This window comes from Aedes albopictus, chromosome 1 (genome assembly GCF_035046485.1).
Source record: "Aedes albopictus strain Foshan chromosome 1, AalbF5, whole genome shotgun sequence".
In the NCBI taxonomy this organism is placed as follows: Eukaryota; Metazoa; Arthropoda; class Insecta; order Diptera; family Culicidae; genus Aedes; species Aedes albopictus.
In genome coordinates this window covers 196,061,587-196,075,659 of record NC_085136.1, presented here as the reverse complement: position 1 = coordinate 196,075,659, position 14,073 = coordinate 196,061,587, and the positions used below count along the sequence as shown (strand labels likewise).

The window sequence follows — 14,073 nt, the reverse complement described above, 5'->3', positions numbered from 1 at the left end:
AAGTCAACTGTAAAGTCTGTATGTAAATCAAGCGAATTGAAATTTTCAGAAACCCGACCAAAAGTGATTAAGAATAGGGCAACAGTATCCACACTGTTTTTCGCTGTGGGTATTCCATTAAAATTGCATCGAGTTCAAATTAAAAATGAGCAAGTCAGGAGCGTATGGCTAACAGGACGTGTGATCGTCTGTAGATTATTTAGAAATAGTAACTATTACAGAGTTGGTTGTCATATTCTCTCGCCAAAGCTGATATGGTTGTTCACGGGTGAGGGTATGTTGCCGCAACAACTGTGTTGCAGTGCTGTCGATTCACTTGTGAAGCAACCGGCTCATCTTTGCGCGCATTCTATATACAATGGCTATTTGAACCACACAAAAGAGGATCAATCCATATTAATATAATGATAGGTCAGTTGCAGTCACGCAGTAAGTGACGAAAGATTGTAAATTTTCATATTCAGTTCGCAGTTCATCCAGTAGGAAGCCGATGTTAAAGAAGAAGTTGATGTGTAGGAAGAATACAGAAATGTAAGTTATTTGTAATTTTGTATAAGAAACGATATAACTTGAAAAAAATTTCCAGCTTTGAAGCTGTCAGTTCGACAACTGCAGAAACTGTCTTCGCCCCTAGAAGTTACGCCAACAGGCTGCAAAACGGTGAGTCGATAAGGAGAGCGTCCAATATAGCTCTGGTCCTCACAAATTCCTACCTCATGCTTCCACGGGTCAAGCGATGACAAAGACCGCCAGCTAAGAGTTGTGTGCTTAGCTGATAGTGCAGCCTGGTCACTGTTGTCCTTCTGACTTCAGCTAGATTGAGGAGGTACGATTCAAGCGTTTGTTCACCAAAGAGGTGCGGCTCAAACAGCGTCTGTTCTGGCATCCAGCGGCTGAGTAAGAAACGCTGCACCACACCCTAGATCCAAGGTGGTAGCCCCATCAGCGTGGTCGTCCAGTGTTGGTTGGGACGTTAAGCAGAACTGGCACGATGGCCCTCCGGCGAGACAGGAGTGTTGGCGTAGGCCCAGTAAGCCACCCGTAAAAATCCCCATTAATAACATAGGAGAAAATACGACTCGATACAATCGGCAAAGACCCATGCGACGAAATAAGGATTACGATTGAAAACTTGGAATATGGAACATGGAAATGCAAGTCACTAAGTTTCGCAGGATGTGACAGGATAATCTACGACGAACTACATCCCCGCAACTTCGACATCGTGGCGTTGTAGGAACTTTGTTGGACTGGACAGAAAGTGTGGAAAAGCGGGCATCGAGCGGCTACCTTCTACCAAAGCTGTGGCACCATTAATGAACTGGGAACAGGATTTATAATGTTGGGCAAGATGCGACAACGTGTCATCGGGTGGCAGCCGATCAACGCAAGGAACACATCCTTGATGTTGAGAGTTAAAGGCCGTTTCTTCAACTACAGCATCATCAACGTCCACTGCCCACACGAAGAGAGACCCGATGACGAGAAAGAAGCGTTCTACGCGCAGTTAGAGCAAACATACGATGGTTGCTCGCCGTGTGACGTGAAAATCGTTGTCGGCGACATGAACGCGCAGGTAGGAAGGGAGGAAATGTACAGACCGGTAATCGGGCGAAACAGTCTGAACGCCGTATCGAATGATAACGGCCAGCGATGCGTAAACTTTGCAGCCTCCCGTGGTATGGTAGTCCGAAGCACCTTCTTCCCTCGCAAAGATATCCACAAAGCCACCTGGAGATCACCCGACCATCAAACAGAAAACCAAATCGACCACATTCTAATCGACGGTAAATTCTTCTCAGATATAACCAACGTCCGCACATACCGCAGTGCGAATATAGATTCGGATCACTACTTAGTCGCTGTATGCATGCGCTCAAAACTTTCGACAGTTATCACCACGCGTCGAAGTCGAACGCCGCGGCTCAACATCGAGCAACTTCGTAACGTAGAAGTGGCTCAAGACTACGCGCAGCAGTTAGCAGTGGCCCTACCAACGGAAGAGCAGCTTGGCGCAGCTACACTTGAAGATGGCTGGAGGGACATCCGATCCGCCATAGGCAGTACCTCGGCTACAGCACTAGGCTTCGCGACTCCGAATCACAGAAACGACTGGTACGACGGCGAATGTGAACAGTTGATAAACGAGAAGAATGCATCATTGGCGAGAATGCTGCAACACCGTACGAGAGCGAATGAGGCACGTTACAAACAGGCGCGGAACAGGCAGAACTCAGTCTTCCGGATGAAGAAGCGCCAGCAGGAAGAACGAGATCGCGAAGCGATGGAAGAGCTGTACCGCGCTAAGGACACACGAAAGTTCTACGAGAAGCTGAACCGCTCGCGCAGAGGCTTTGTGCCGAGATAATCACGGGAATATTCTGACGAGCGAGCGTGAGGTGGTCGAGAGGTGGCGGCAGCATTACGATGAGCACCTCAATGGCGACGTTGCAAGTACCGAAGGTGGCGTGGTAACAGATCTTGGAGTATGTGTACAGGACGAAAGACTTCCGGCCCCTGACCTCCAAGAGATTGAGGAGGAGGTTGCCCGGTTGAAAAACAACAAAGCCGCTGGAGCAGATCAACTACCAAGCGAGCTTCTAAAATACGGTGGAAAAGTGTCGATCAGCCAAGTTTATTATTTTCGGCCGTTTAATATTTGTCAACACAGTTCCAGGTGCCTATAGATTCTATTTTTGTTAGCATAACAGATTGCAGTAAATTCCATTACACATCAATGTAAAATCCATATTTGAAAACTTATATAAATCGTGACGAATAAAGAGGAAGGGCATTCTATGTCCAACAGTGGAACGACTTTCAATGCTCTTCTTCGGAACCTAGCATACCGAAAGCCTACGCTGGTGATTTGCCTCCTGGCAAATACCACCAGAAAGTTAGTAGTGTAATAGTGAATAGTGAATATGTGGAATTGCAACGTATCCTGGAATAAGATTGAGGAATACGTGTCAGGAGGAAGTATTACATGTTCATCGATTTCAAATCGGCGTATGATACAATCGATCGAGAACAGCTATGGCAGATTATGCACGAATACGGATTCCCGGATAAACTGATACGATTGATCAAGGCGACGATGGATCGAGTGATGTGCGTAGTTCGAGTATCAGGGTCCCTTCGAATCTCGCAGAGGGTTACGGCAAGGAGATGGTCTTTCGTGCTTACTGTTCAACATTGCTTTAGAAGGTGTAATAAGGAGAGCGGGGATAAACACGAGTGGGACGATTTTCACGAAGTCCGTTCAGCTGCTTGGTTTCGCCGATGATATTGATATTATTGCTCGTAAATTTGAGACGATGGCGGAAACGTACATCCGACTAAAGAGTGAAGCCAGGCGAATCGGATTAGTCATTAATGTGTCGAAGAGAAAGTACATGAAGGCAAAGGGCTCCAGGGAGGAATCACCGCGCCCGCCACCCCGAATTCATATCGACGGTGATGAAATCGAGGCGGTTGAAGAATTCGTGTACTTGGGCTCACTGGTGACCTCCGACAACGACACCAGCAGAGAAATTCAGAGGCGCATTGTGGCAGGAAATCGTGCTTACTTTGGATTCCGCAGAACTCTACGATCGAAAAAAGTTCGCCGTAACACGAAGTTAACCATCTACAAAACGCTGATTAGACCGGTCGTCCTCTATGGGCACGAAACATGGACCCTATGTGCGAGGACCAACGCGCCCTTGGAGTTTTCGAACGGAAGGTGTGCAGATAGAAGACGGGACTTTTTTTTTTTTTCCTTCTAAACCATAGGGGGATAATCTGCTCAACAGACACCCTAACAGAAGGTTAGGGTAGTGTAGGTCTGACAGGCCGTCTTCTACAACAAAAGTAAAATCCAGGACTACTCTCTCCTCGTACCCACTAAACCATTCCTATGGTCGCCAAACCCTACGTCTCTCCGGAACCACCAAGAAGGTATTGCTTCAGAGAGGGGCTAGTGCACATCGCACCCACAAGGTTAGCTGCGTAGCCTGCAGCAACGAACATCGATGACTCGCTTTGGAGAGTCCATCACGGTAGCATGCTGGCGCTTAGCCAGTTTCCCGAGTGGTCCTCGCCACTCCCTTTGTCCTCGGAAGGCGGGCAGGGTCAACCCCGCCCGCGCCCTACTGCTGAGCGGACATCAAGAACTGATGCCCACGTGCAACCCGATCTGACCTGCCCGCAAGGAAGGGTATCACTACCCTTCAGGCCCTATCAGATGCACCCGTAGGTTGCAGACAGCAGGATCTCACCTACCCCGACCCTTGCCGGGGACCCCTTTCCAACCGCGGGCTCGGATCCAACCCAGTAGACCGACGCCACGACAGCACCGCTACCGGGACTTCCTCTCCGCGGCCACTTAATCGTTGTAAGGGTCGATCTCGACCGCAGGGCACCGGTATGACCTACGAAGCCGACTCCGAACCCCTGGACCACCTCTTGTACTGCATCTGGACTAGCCATTCTCCGAGTCCACGCGCCACCTCCTCTGTAGCTCCCAGACGATGTGGGTAATAGCCGTTGAAACGGCGTTCCAGCCAAACTCATCCCTACACATCCTCTGGACCAAGTTGTCCGGAGTTGTGTCTTCCCCGCATGTGGCAAGCATGCGGTCACGCATTGTGCGAAAACGCGGGCACACGAACAAAACGTGTTCCGCCGTTTCCTCTAAACCATTGCACACTGGGCATTCGGGAGAATCCGCATGCCCGAAACGGTGTAGATACTGTCGGAAGCAACCATGACCTGTAAGGACCTGTGTCAGGTGGAATGTGACTTCCCCGTGGCGCCTATTTATCCAACTATCTACCCTCGGTATCAACCTATAGGTCCACCTTCCTTTGGTGGAGCTGTCCCACGCGCGCTGCCATTTGACCATAGAGGCCATCCTGACAGTCCTGCGTATGCCTCTTGTGCCGCGCATTTCGAAGCACTCCATGTCCTCACTGATAAGAATGCTGATAGGCACCATACCAGTAATGACGCAGAGAGCGTCGTGTGACACGGTACGGTACGCGCTCGCAACCCTCAGGCACATAAGCCTGTAAGTACTTTCCAGCTTCCGTCGGTAGCATTTAGTACTTAGCGCGGTGCCCCACGCCGGGCCGCCATACCTAAGTATGGATGTAGCAACACTAGCCAGAAGCTTGCGCTTACTGGCGTACACCGCAGAGCTATTGGACATCATCCGGGACAGTGCCGCAATAGCTGTGGAGGCTCTTTTACAGGCATAATCGACGTGGCTACCGAAGGTAAGCTTATCGTCGATCATCACGCCCAAGTGTTTGACGGAGCGCTTTGACAGGATAGTACAGTCTCCTACACTGATCTCCGTCTGCTGCTCCGACTTCAGGTTGTTAACAACCGTCACCTCTGTCTTGTGGTGAGCCAGCTCCAGTTTCCTGGACCGCATCCACGCCTCCACAACCTTGATCGAGTGGTTGGTAGTCAACTTTACCTCCTCGATCGTTTCACCGTAGACTTCGAGCGTAATGTCGTCGGCAAATCCGACAATCACCACTCCCACTGGATACTCTAACCTCAACACCTCGTCGTACATGACATTCCATAACACCGGACCCAGGATGGAACCTTGCGGGACTCCTGAGGTTATGTGAAAGCACTTCCGACCCACCTCCGTGTCGTAGACTAGTACACGATTCTGAAAGTAACTTCCGAGAATCTTGTACAGGTACTCCGGTATCCCCAGACGCAAGAGCGCATCGGCAATAGCAGACTAGCTGGCGCTATTAAACGCATTCCTTACATCCAGAGTCACTACCGCGCAAAAGCGAATTCCCCTCCTCTTAGGCTCGAGTGCTTTCTCGGCGGTTTTTGTAACCGACAAGATAGCGTCTACGGTGGACCTCCCCTTCCGGAAGCCGTACTGGTTACTCGAAAGACCATTTTCGCCCTCGGTGAACCGCAACATTCTATTGAGGATGATCTTTTCGAGCACCTTCCCCGCCGTGTCAATCAAGCATATTGGTCTATATGCCGACGGGTCTCCGGGTGGTTTCCCCGCCTTTGGCAATAGTACCAGGCTCTGCCTCTTCCAAGCTTCTGGGAAAACTCCCTCGTCCAGGCATTTCTGCATAGCAGACCTGAACATCTCGGGAGCCTCTGCAATAGCTACTTTTAAGGCCAGGTTCGGAACTCCGTCCGGACCTGGGGCCTTACCTACGCTAAGGGACTTAGCTACCCCCGCAAGTTCCACATCGGTGACCCTCTCCTCATCGCCAGCCCCAGTCCCCGGCTGTCCTACGAAAGGAGGCCAAGGACTAGGATCATGACGCGGAAAAAGTCCTCCAATGATCCCCTCCAACATCTCTGGAGATTGCTCTGTAGGAGCCATCACACCTCTCGTCTTGGCCATAACGATCCTGTAGGCGTCACCCCACGGGTTCGTATTGGCACTCTGACAGAGACCCTCAAAGCAGGCCTTTTTGCTTGCTCTTATCTCGGTCTTAAGCGCGGCTTTTGCAGCGGCGAACACCACCCGCCGTTCGTTTCGCTCTTCCTCTGATCGTGCTCGCTGCATCCGCCGCCTAGCCCGTAGGCAGGCGCGGCGCAGGTCCGCAATCGCGTCGGTCCACCAGTAAGCCGGTGGCCTCCCATTTCTAGGGTGGACTCGCCTAGGCATGGTCGCATCACACGCACGTGAGAGCACCGCTACCAGCTCGTCGCCGTCTAAACCGATTAAGTTTCGCTCACGGCGGAGCGCCTCCCTAAATACCCCTTCGTCGAAGTATGATGTCTTCCACCTGCGAGGGCTTGGCCTTGGCCTAGCCGCCTCTTCTTCTATCCGCTGTCTGCTGTTATTGTAGTCGATACTGTAGCGAACCGCCAGGTGGTCGCTGTGAGTGTAGCCATCATCTACTCTCCAGTTCGAACTACTTGTTAGGCCAGGACTGCAAAAGGTCACGTCAATAATTGACTCCGCTCCATTCCGACTAAAGGTACTCTTGGTACCGACATTAGCCAAGTCGACATCTAAGATGGCCAGTGTTTCTAGCAGGATCTGACCCCGCTGGTTCGTGAAACGGCTTCCCCATTCCACGGCCCAGGCATTAAAGTCGCCCGCTATTACCACCGGCCTTCGCCCTGTTAGCACGGTCGTTAAGCGGTCCAGCATTTGCGTGAACTGCTCGATCGGCCACCGCGGAGGCGCATAACAGCTACAGAAGAAGACCCCGTTTACTTTGGCGACCACGAAGCCCTCATAGGTAGTAGACACCAACTCCTGAACGGGGTATTTACCCGTCGTCCATATCGCCGCCATTTTTCTGGTCCCATCCGCGACCCAGTTGCCGTTGCCGGCGGGTACTCGGTATGGGTCCGATATGATGGCGATATCCGTCTCCCACTCAGAAACTGCCTGACAAAGCAGTTGCTGAGCCGCATCACAGTGGTTCAGGTTCAGCTGCGTTACCTGCACTGTGATTTGTTGTTCACTGCGGCTTTCTTGAAGGCCGGGCACCTTGGACCACCCATCGGATGCCTGTTGTTCGAGGATTTCCCGGTACAGATCATGCAGATGGGCGGACTCGTGCAGCTTTGGGCCTTATGACCTTCAGCGCCGCATCGCCTGCACAGTTTGCGCCTGTCGGGGCCTTTGCAGTCCCACGACTTGTGTCCTGGTTCCAGACACCTGAAGCAAACCTCTGGTGGCTCGTGGAATGTCAGGTGACATACACACCAACCCACCTTTATGCTCCCTACTTTAACGGACTTTTTGACGTCCGCCACAGGTAGCTGAACCAAAGCTACCTGTGTCCCTGCTGGCCCTTTCCGTAGCTTAACGGCTGCGGCGGCCACCTGCACATCGCACTGTTGCCGCAGTGCCGTGACGAGCTCTTCCACTTCGGTGATCTCATCGATGTCCTTGACCTTCAGAGTCGCCTCATGTGTCAAAGCCCTCACCTGCACACCCTCACCAAGGACCTCTTCTGCCAGCCTCTTATAGGCGGCGCCCTTGTGCTCCTTCTGGCGCTTCAGCTCCAGGATCATCTCGCCCGTACGAGTACGTCTAATACTGCGTACGTCGGCTCCAAGACCCTCAAGCTTGGCGTCGCTTCGCATCATCTTCAAGACGTCCGAGTACTTGGACTGTTCCGTCTTGATGACGATAGCGTCGCCTTTCTCGCGCTTGGCACCTGCCCTCCTACGCCTTGGCTTGGCGTCCTGCGCTACTACCTGCGGATTCGCCTTCTTCTTCTTCCGCTCTACCTTCGTCCAAGGGGGGTCCTCCCCTTGGATCGCCCTACTCTGTGGCTGTTGAGGGCCCACTAGCGGTCGCAACCCCTTGTTCCCATCGTTCCGGGACGGGCCAGCCTTTTCAGGCCCACCCTTCCCAGCTTTCCGGGAACCCTGGCTGGGGTCCGACCTTCCGGCATTATTACCGACTTTCGGGGTAATGATTCGCCTGGCCTTGCGGGCACCGCCAGACAGCTCCTCGCCTGACGGTTGCCTCGCCCGCTTCTGCGATTGCTTGCCCCGTTTGTCGCGAGCAGTCGCTTCCGCCTTATTTGGACTTCCTGCGAAGGAGAAGACCTCCGTTTGGGTAAACTTCGGCACTTTCTCATTTGCAGGCTCCGCTGCTGCAGCAGTCAGCAACGCGAGTGCCGCGTGCTCCTGCTTGGCATCGTCGATCGACGCCCTAAGTCGAAGCAAGGCCGTTTTCAGGTCCTTGCTTATGTTCGACTTAGTGGACGCAAAGTCGATGATTTTGCCAAGCTGCTGCTCAGCCACCTCTATTGCGGACCGTCCTTTGGATCCTCGGTTGACGGCCCTCAACAACCACGCTCCGTCCATAACCTCCACCGGCTGGCTTGCCGGGAAGTGGACTGGAGCACCCACGCTTGAGCTGCGTACGCAACTCCCAGCGCCTATCTCCTCACTTCTCCTTGTCGGAGATCTCATCAACCCGCTTCTTGCGAAGGGGTTGATCCCACCACTACTTCCACCTGAATTTTGATTGCTTGATTTGTTTGATTTCATGATTAATCCCACGAGTCGCACGGGAAAGAATGTCCACCACGCCAGAGCCCTGCATTAACGCGGTAAGGGACAGCTTACTGTGGGGGGTGCCCAGGTACCCCACAGGCTCCGTTAAAGATCGAGCATCTTTTTCACCCCCTCGATCACTCATTCCTCAGCACGGGTCGCTTGACACCTTGAATTGGGGTTAGTAGTCCTATTCTTAGCCGGCGACTACGCGGCTGACTCGCAAGCGGGGGGGTGCGTCAGGCCCCAGGACTTTCGTCCCTGCTGCCCTGAGAAGACGGGACTTGGAGGAGGCGAATGAACCACGAGCTGCATCAGCTGCTGGGAGAACCAACCATCGTCCACACTGCGAAAATCGGGAGGCTACAGTGGACGGGTCACGTTATCAGGATGTTGGATAGCAACCCGACTAAAATGGTTCTCGAGAGTCATCCGACCGGTACAAGTAGACGTGGTGCGCAGCGAGCCAGGTGGGTCGACCAAGTGGAGGACGATCTGCGAACCCTACGTAGAGTGCGGAACTGGAGACAAACAGCCATGGACCGAGTGGAATGGAGACGGCTACTATGTACAGCAGAGGCCACCCCGGCCTTAGCCTGATCGGTAAGGTAAGCTCCTCTATTTAGATGATGAAGTTCTTGTTAAAAATGGTAAAAAGCATGTATTTTTATGTTTTTCTCTGAATATCTTCCATTTTTTTTCATTCAACGCTGCATAACGAGTTCTTCTGAGAATTCAGGAATCGTCCATAAAAAAAATAGGAAAATGGCCTTTTCAAAATTCATGATTAAAAAAACATTATTTAATGATCGTAAGATTATGTAAAAGAGAAGATGTTACTGAAAATTTCGAAACCCCAGATTTTCTACTATGTAATATAAAGAGCAAGTTTTGAAATCTTTTGTCACTTCACTTTACGATGTTTTTTTTTTGTATGAAAAAATCAATTTATTTTGCATGAGCTGCTAGAGTTGATTCAAGTTTTTATCCCAGCGTATTGTTATTTTATGTTTTACGTAATTTATGCACGATACCATAAACTTTTTCACGGGCCATACTGATTTCGCAAGAACCGAAAGTCCGAGGAGAAGGTGTGAATGTTTTTAAGATTCTGTGTCTCAGAGACCTCTTATTACAAAAAAATGGTGTTGCAAAGCTCAGTGGTTCCCAAGATGGAGTCAAGTTGCCATGCTAATTTAGCAAGAACTAAAAATTCGTGGAGTAGGTCTACATTATTTTTTGATTCTATAGAACTGATTGTAATAACGTATTGTAATGAAGCTCAGAGGTTTCCAATCTAAGGTCATGGGCCAGGCTAACTTTTCAAGAATCTAGAGTGCCATGAGAAAGTAAAAATGGTTTTCAGATTCTGCGTCTCAAGAAGCAATCTATATAAATAAAAATGGAATGGTGATTGTATGTCACGAATAGGCTAGGGAACGGGTCAACAGATCGATATAATTCTTTCATGTTGCATTCGTGTAGGTCTCCGACGTGTTCGTACGGGAAAAAAATTGCAAAAATCGACCAGGAAAGCAGCGAAAACGGAAAAAATTGAAAATCCATTTCGTGGGTCATTTTCTTGCAGGACTGCATGTCAAGAAACATAGTAGCAGGCAGTACGACGTCTGCCGTGATAGCTAGTTATTACAATAAAGTGGCGTTGCTTAAGACAGTGGTTTTCAAACTGGGGTTACGGGCCATGCTGATTTCGCAAGAACCGAAATTCTGAGGAGAAGATGTGAATGTTTTTAAGATTCTACGAAAAAAAAAATACAGGACTGCTAGCGGCAATCGAAAGTTTAGTACCAATAATTCCATCTAAGTAAGAAACTTAACATCGCTAGCCATCATGGTTTCTCATAGCGGAAATCATCATGGTTACAGGTCGCAAGCCCTGGTAAAGTGTAGAACGTTTTGATGGCTGTGATCCCTGACCATCATGTAATTAAAATCCCAGGGATACTCAAGTGACCATACTGTTGGGTTCTGGGGGTTGCGTGTGTGGGGTGCATATATTGACAAGCATTGCTATTAATCGTTAGGGCTGAGTAGGAGCGGGGAATGGATCTACGATTGCTTAATTGCGATTATACCTACTGGTATAGTCGTGGTCCAACAATGGTGGCGCCGCTTTTCGCTTATGTTCGGCCTAGGTGGTTTGTTTAGGCGGTGCGGGTAGGTCTGTATGTACTTCGTACGTGCAGTGCGTACGGCTTCAGCATTGTGGTTACTTGGGTAGTGTAGGATAGTTGGGTTTTCGACTGAGGGGGTCGTCATTGATTCTGCCGACACCATTGAGTGCTCATTGTTGGCGGTTGTGTTGGTGACGATTTCTTCAGCATTATGATCTCATTTATACCACGCACAAACTTTGGGAAGAGGGACTGCTTTGTAATGAAAGAGAGGGATTTAAACTCTGTGTTACGGGTTGGGTGAGGTCATGCAGATAGAAGCAACTCAGATGACCGTGCGGCTCGGGTCGTGATGGATGTGAGGTGCGCTACCCTGTGGGTGCAGTTGAGTCCGGGTTGGAGTGGAAAGAGACCCTTCTCTGCCCTAGATCGGTTTCGGTTGTACGGGCCACTACCCCGTCTTATTTGGGACGTGTTGTGCGTGATTTGCGGCCCGAGCTGCGTGGTTACTTGGGAAGTATTGTGCTCTGCAATCTAGATTTTGGTTTTAAGGTATGGCTGGGCTGTGCCTCGGATTTGTTGGGCGCAGGTCGGGAGAGCTGGTGGCGGTTTGTGCTGGAGGGTTTGCTCGATTGGTTATTCACTGGTAGTGGCCAATCGATCGACTGTTCGCGCAGCCTTGTTATTTGGTTCTTGGGGTTTGTGCTCTCAAGGTTCGGGGCGTTGCTTCATTGTATCTTCGCTTTAATACTAATATTCCTTGTTTGATTAACTGACTATTATGTACAGGCGCATAAGTCATTCTATTTCATAGATTGCCAGATTTAATGGTAATGGTTCAATAGGGTGTTAGCAATCAGAGTGGATTAGAACGAGTTGGCGCCTACAATACACCAACACTAACACATATACACCAATACTTACACGCACACATGCACCTACAAGTAGCTGTAAAAGACCAGTGGGCGCGACAATGGTGCCTACCCAACAGTTGTAGGTGGGGTGTTTGGCTTAGCTACATGACTTGGTTCGGCAAGCCCATAAACATCAATTGGTAGACGTATTGCCTAGTGAAAAGACAACGCAGATGGGCGAAAGCCAGGGGATGCGTTGATAATAGCAGAAAAGAATAATTTCATCTAAGTAAGAAACTTCTTGCAAATTAAAACAAGACTAACATTTTCTTAAAACTGAAATATCCACACTGATCTCTAGACATCTATGGACAAGATAAAGTTAGATGTTTATGATCATAATGACGTTTATAAGTTGATGGAATTGAATTACAATTTAGTACCCTGTATTTTTATTTGGTGTTATGTATTGGCTCGTTTAGTTTTTTTTTGTTTTAAACCTAAGTACCTATGTGATATATTTAATTTAAAATCATGTTTTTCAAGTTTTAGTCGACAAATATTGAATGGTTCGTCACGTCAAGTTCAGGCCCTAGTTTTCAAATATAAATTGTTCCCTTGGTGTGATTTCATTATTCTTGTGAGAGGAGACTTACTAACAAACACTCTATCCTGTGATCGCTCAAACAGGTAAACTGCAAATACTAACTGTGTACAGATGTAGCTGGTGACACGTTATTTTATAGGTGGATTCACTGAATCACGTATAGTGAGAAAGTTTGTGACTACTCCTACTGAAATGAGTAGCAACAATACATATGTGCTGTGCACTGTGCAGTCAGTCTATGCGAAGTTAAATATAATCTGGGAATATTCCTAAAGATTGTGATCTCTGAGTACCGTTTCTAGCACTATACTGCTTCGCGTAAGCATTAAAAATGAGATCAAATCTGAATTTAATCGACCTAGTTGAGGTACGCGCACGCCGCCGTCACTTGATCGCGGCCCATAGAGCTGTATTATCCCCTTCAATTATTGACCCTGGCACGATGCGATGTGTTTGAAGAATACCGAGCCTCTATTTAAACCATCCTTAATCAACTGGAGGAGGCGCAATAATTACATACGGTACCGATCAATGCTTACAGTGCGCAAAGCTGCGTTGTTCGTTAGTCCTCATGGGTCGGGCGCTTGTTGGGGATCATTTACATTTTCATCAAACAGATCGGCATCAATGGCTGAGACCTTGCCGTACCATACACCGTCGTAGCTGAACTACATGCTAACAATGTTTTCAGATGAATGGATGCAAAAGAAGGTCCACACTTGGGCTTATTGTACTAGCCTTGCACTGTGGGGATTGCTAATATGTAGTTTTATGTTTGAAGAATCACGCATAAAAGCAGTGCGGTTAGACTGGAACATTGAAAGCTTGTACGTTGTATTATGCTCTCAAATTAGAGCAGTTTTCTAATTATAGATTCATTGCCCCTATGGATGTTGCGGCCGCGTCTATGATTCAAAGGTATGCATAATTAGAAACGGCATCGAGTGACTAACGATCTTAGAAGAGTACGTATATTTTCATATCAACAATAGGCTCCTAAAGGCCTATCTCAATTTCTGCATAATTCGATCAAGCATTGACTAAAACGACATGTTTACTCATTATTTAAGTATTCCTATTAGGAAAAGCCCATAAAATATATTTTCAAAAATTTTAATAATTTTTGCAACACTCCTTGTTTAGCACTAAATTTTGGGTAAATTTTGTTTACCGTGTATGTCAAACAGGAACATTTATTGTCAAAAGTGAGCCAATGTGGTGTCTTTTGCAACCCGCCGTTTCACTTTCGTTACGTCAAGGTTGACCTCGAATGTCAAACAAGACCTGCTCATCATTATTTTATTTCCAAGTTTATTAACTATTCTATTATTGTTTAAGTTCGGAAAAATTACCATTGAGATCAGAAAAGCATGCTCTTTCGTGTTATGCAGCAAAACCGGGGAAATATTTTTCATTTTAGGACCCTATTCTCTGATACTTACAGTCAAAATACCCCAATTTGAAG

The 14,073-nt window shown here is 48.6% G+C and overlaps 1 protein-coding gene across 8 annotated transcripts in view; it reads right to left on the bottom strand.

Moving 5' to 3' along the window:
• Positions 1-14,073, bottom strand: part of LOC109423237 (cadherin-99C-like) — a 414,770-nt gene that overhangs the window by 51,786 nt on the left and 348,911 nt on the right. The window lies entirely within an intron of this gene.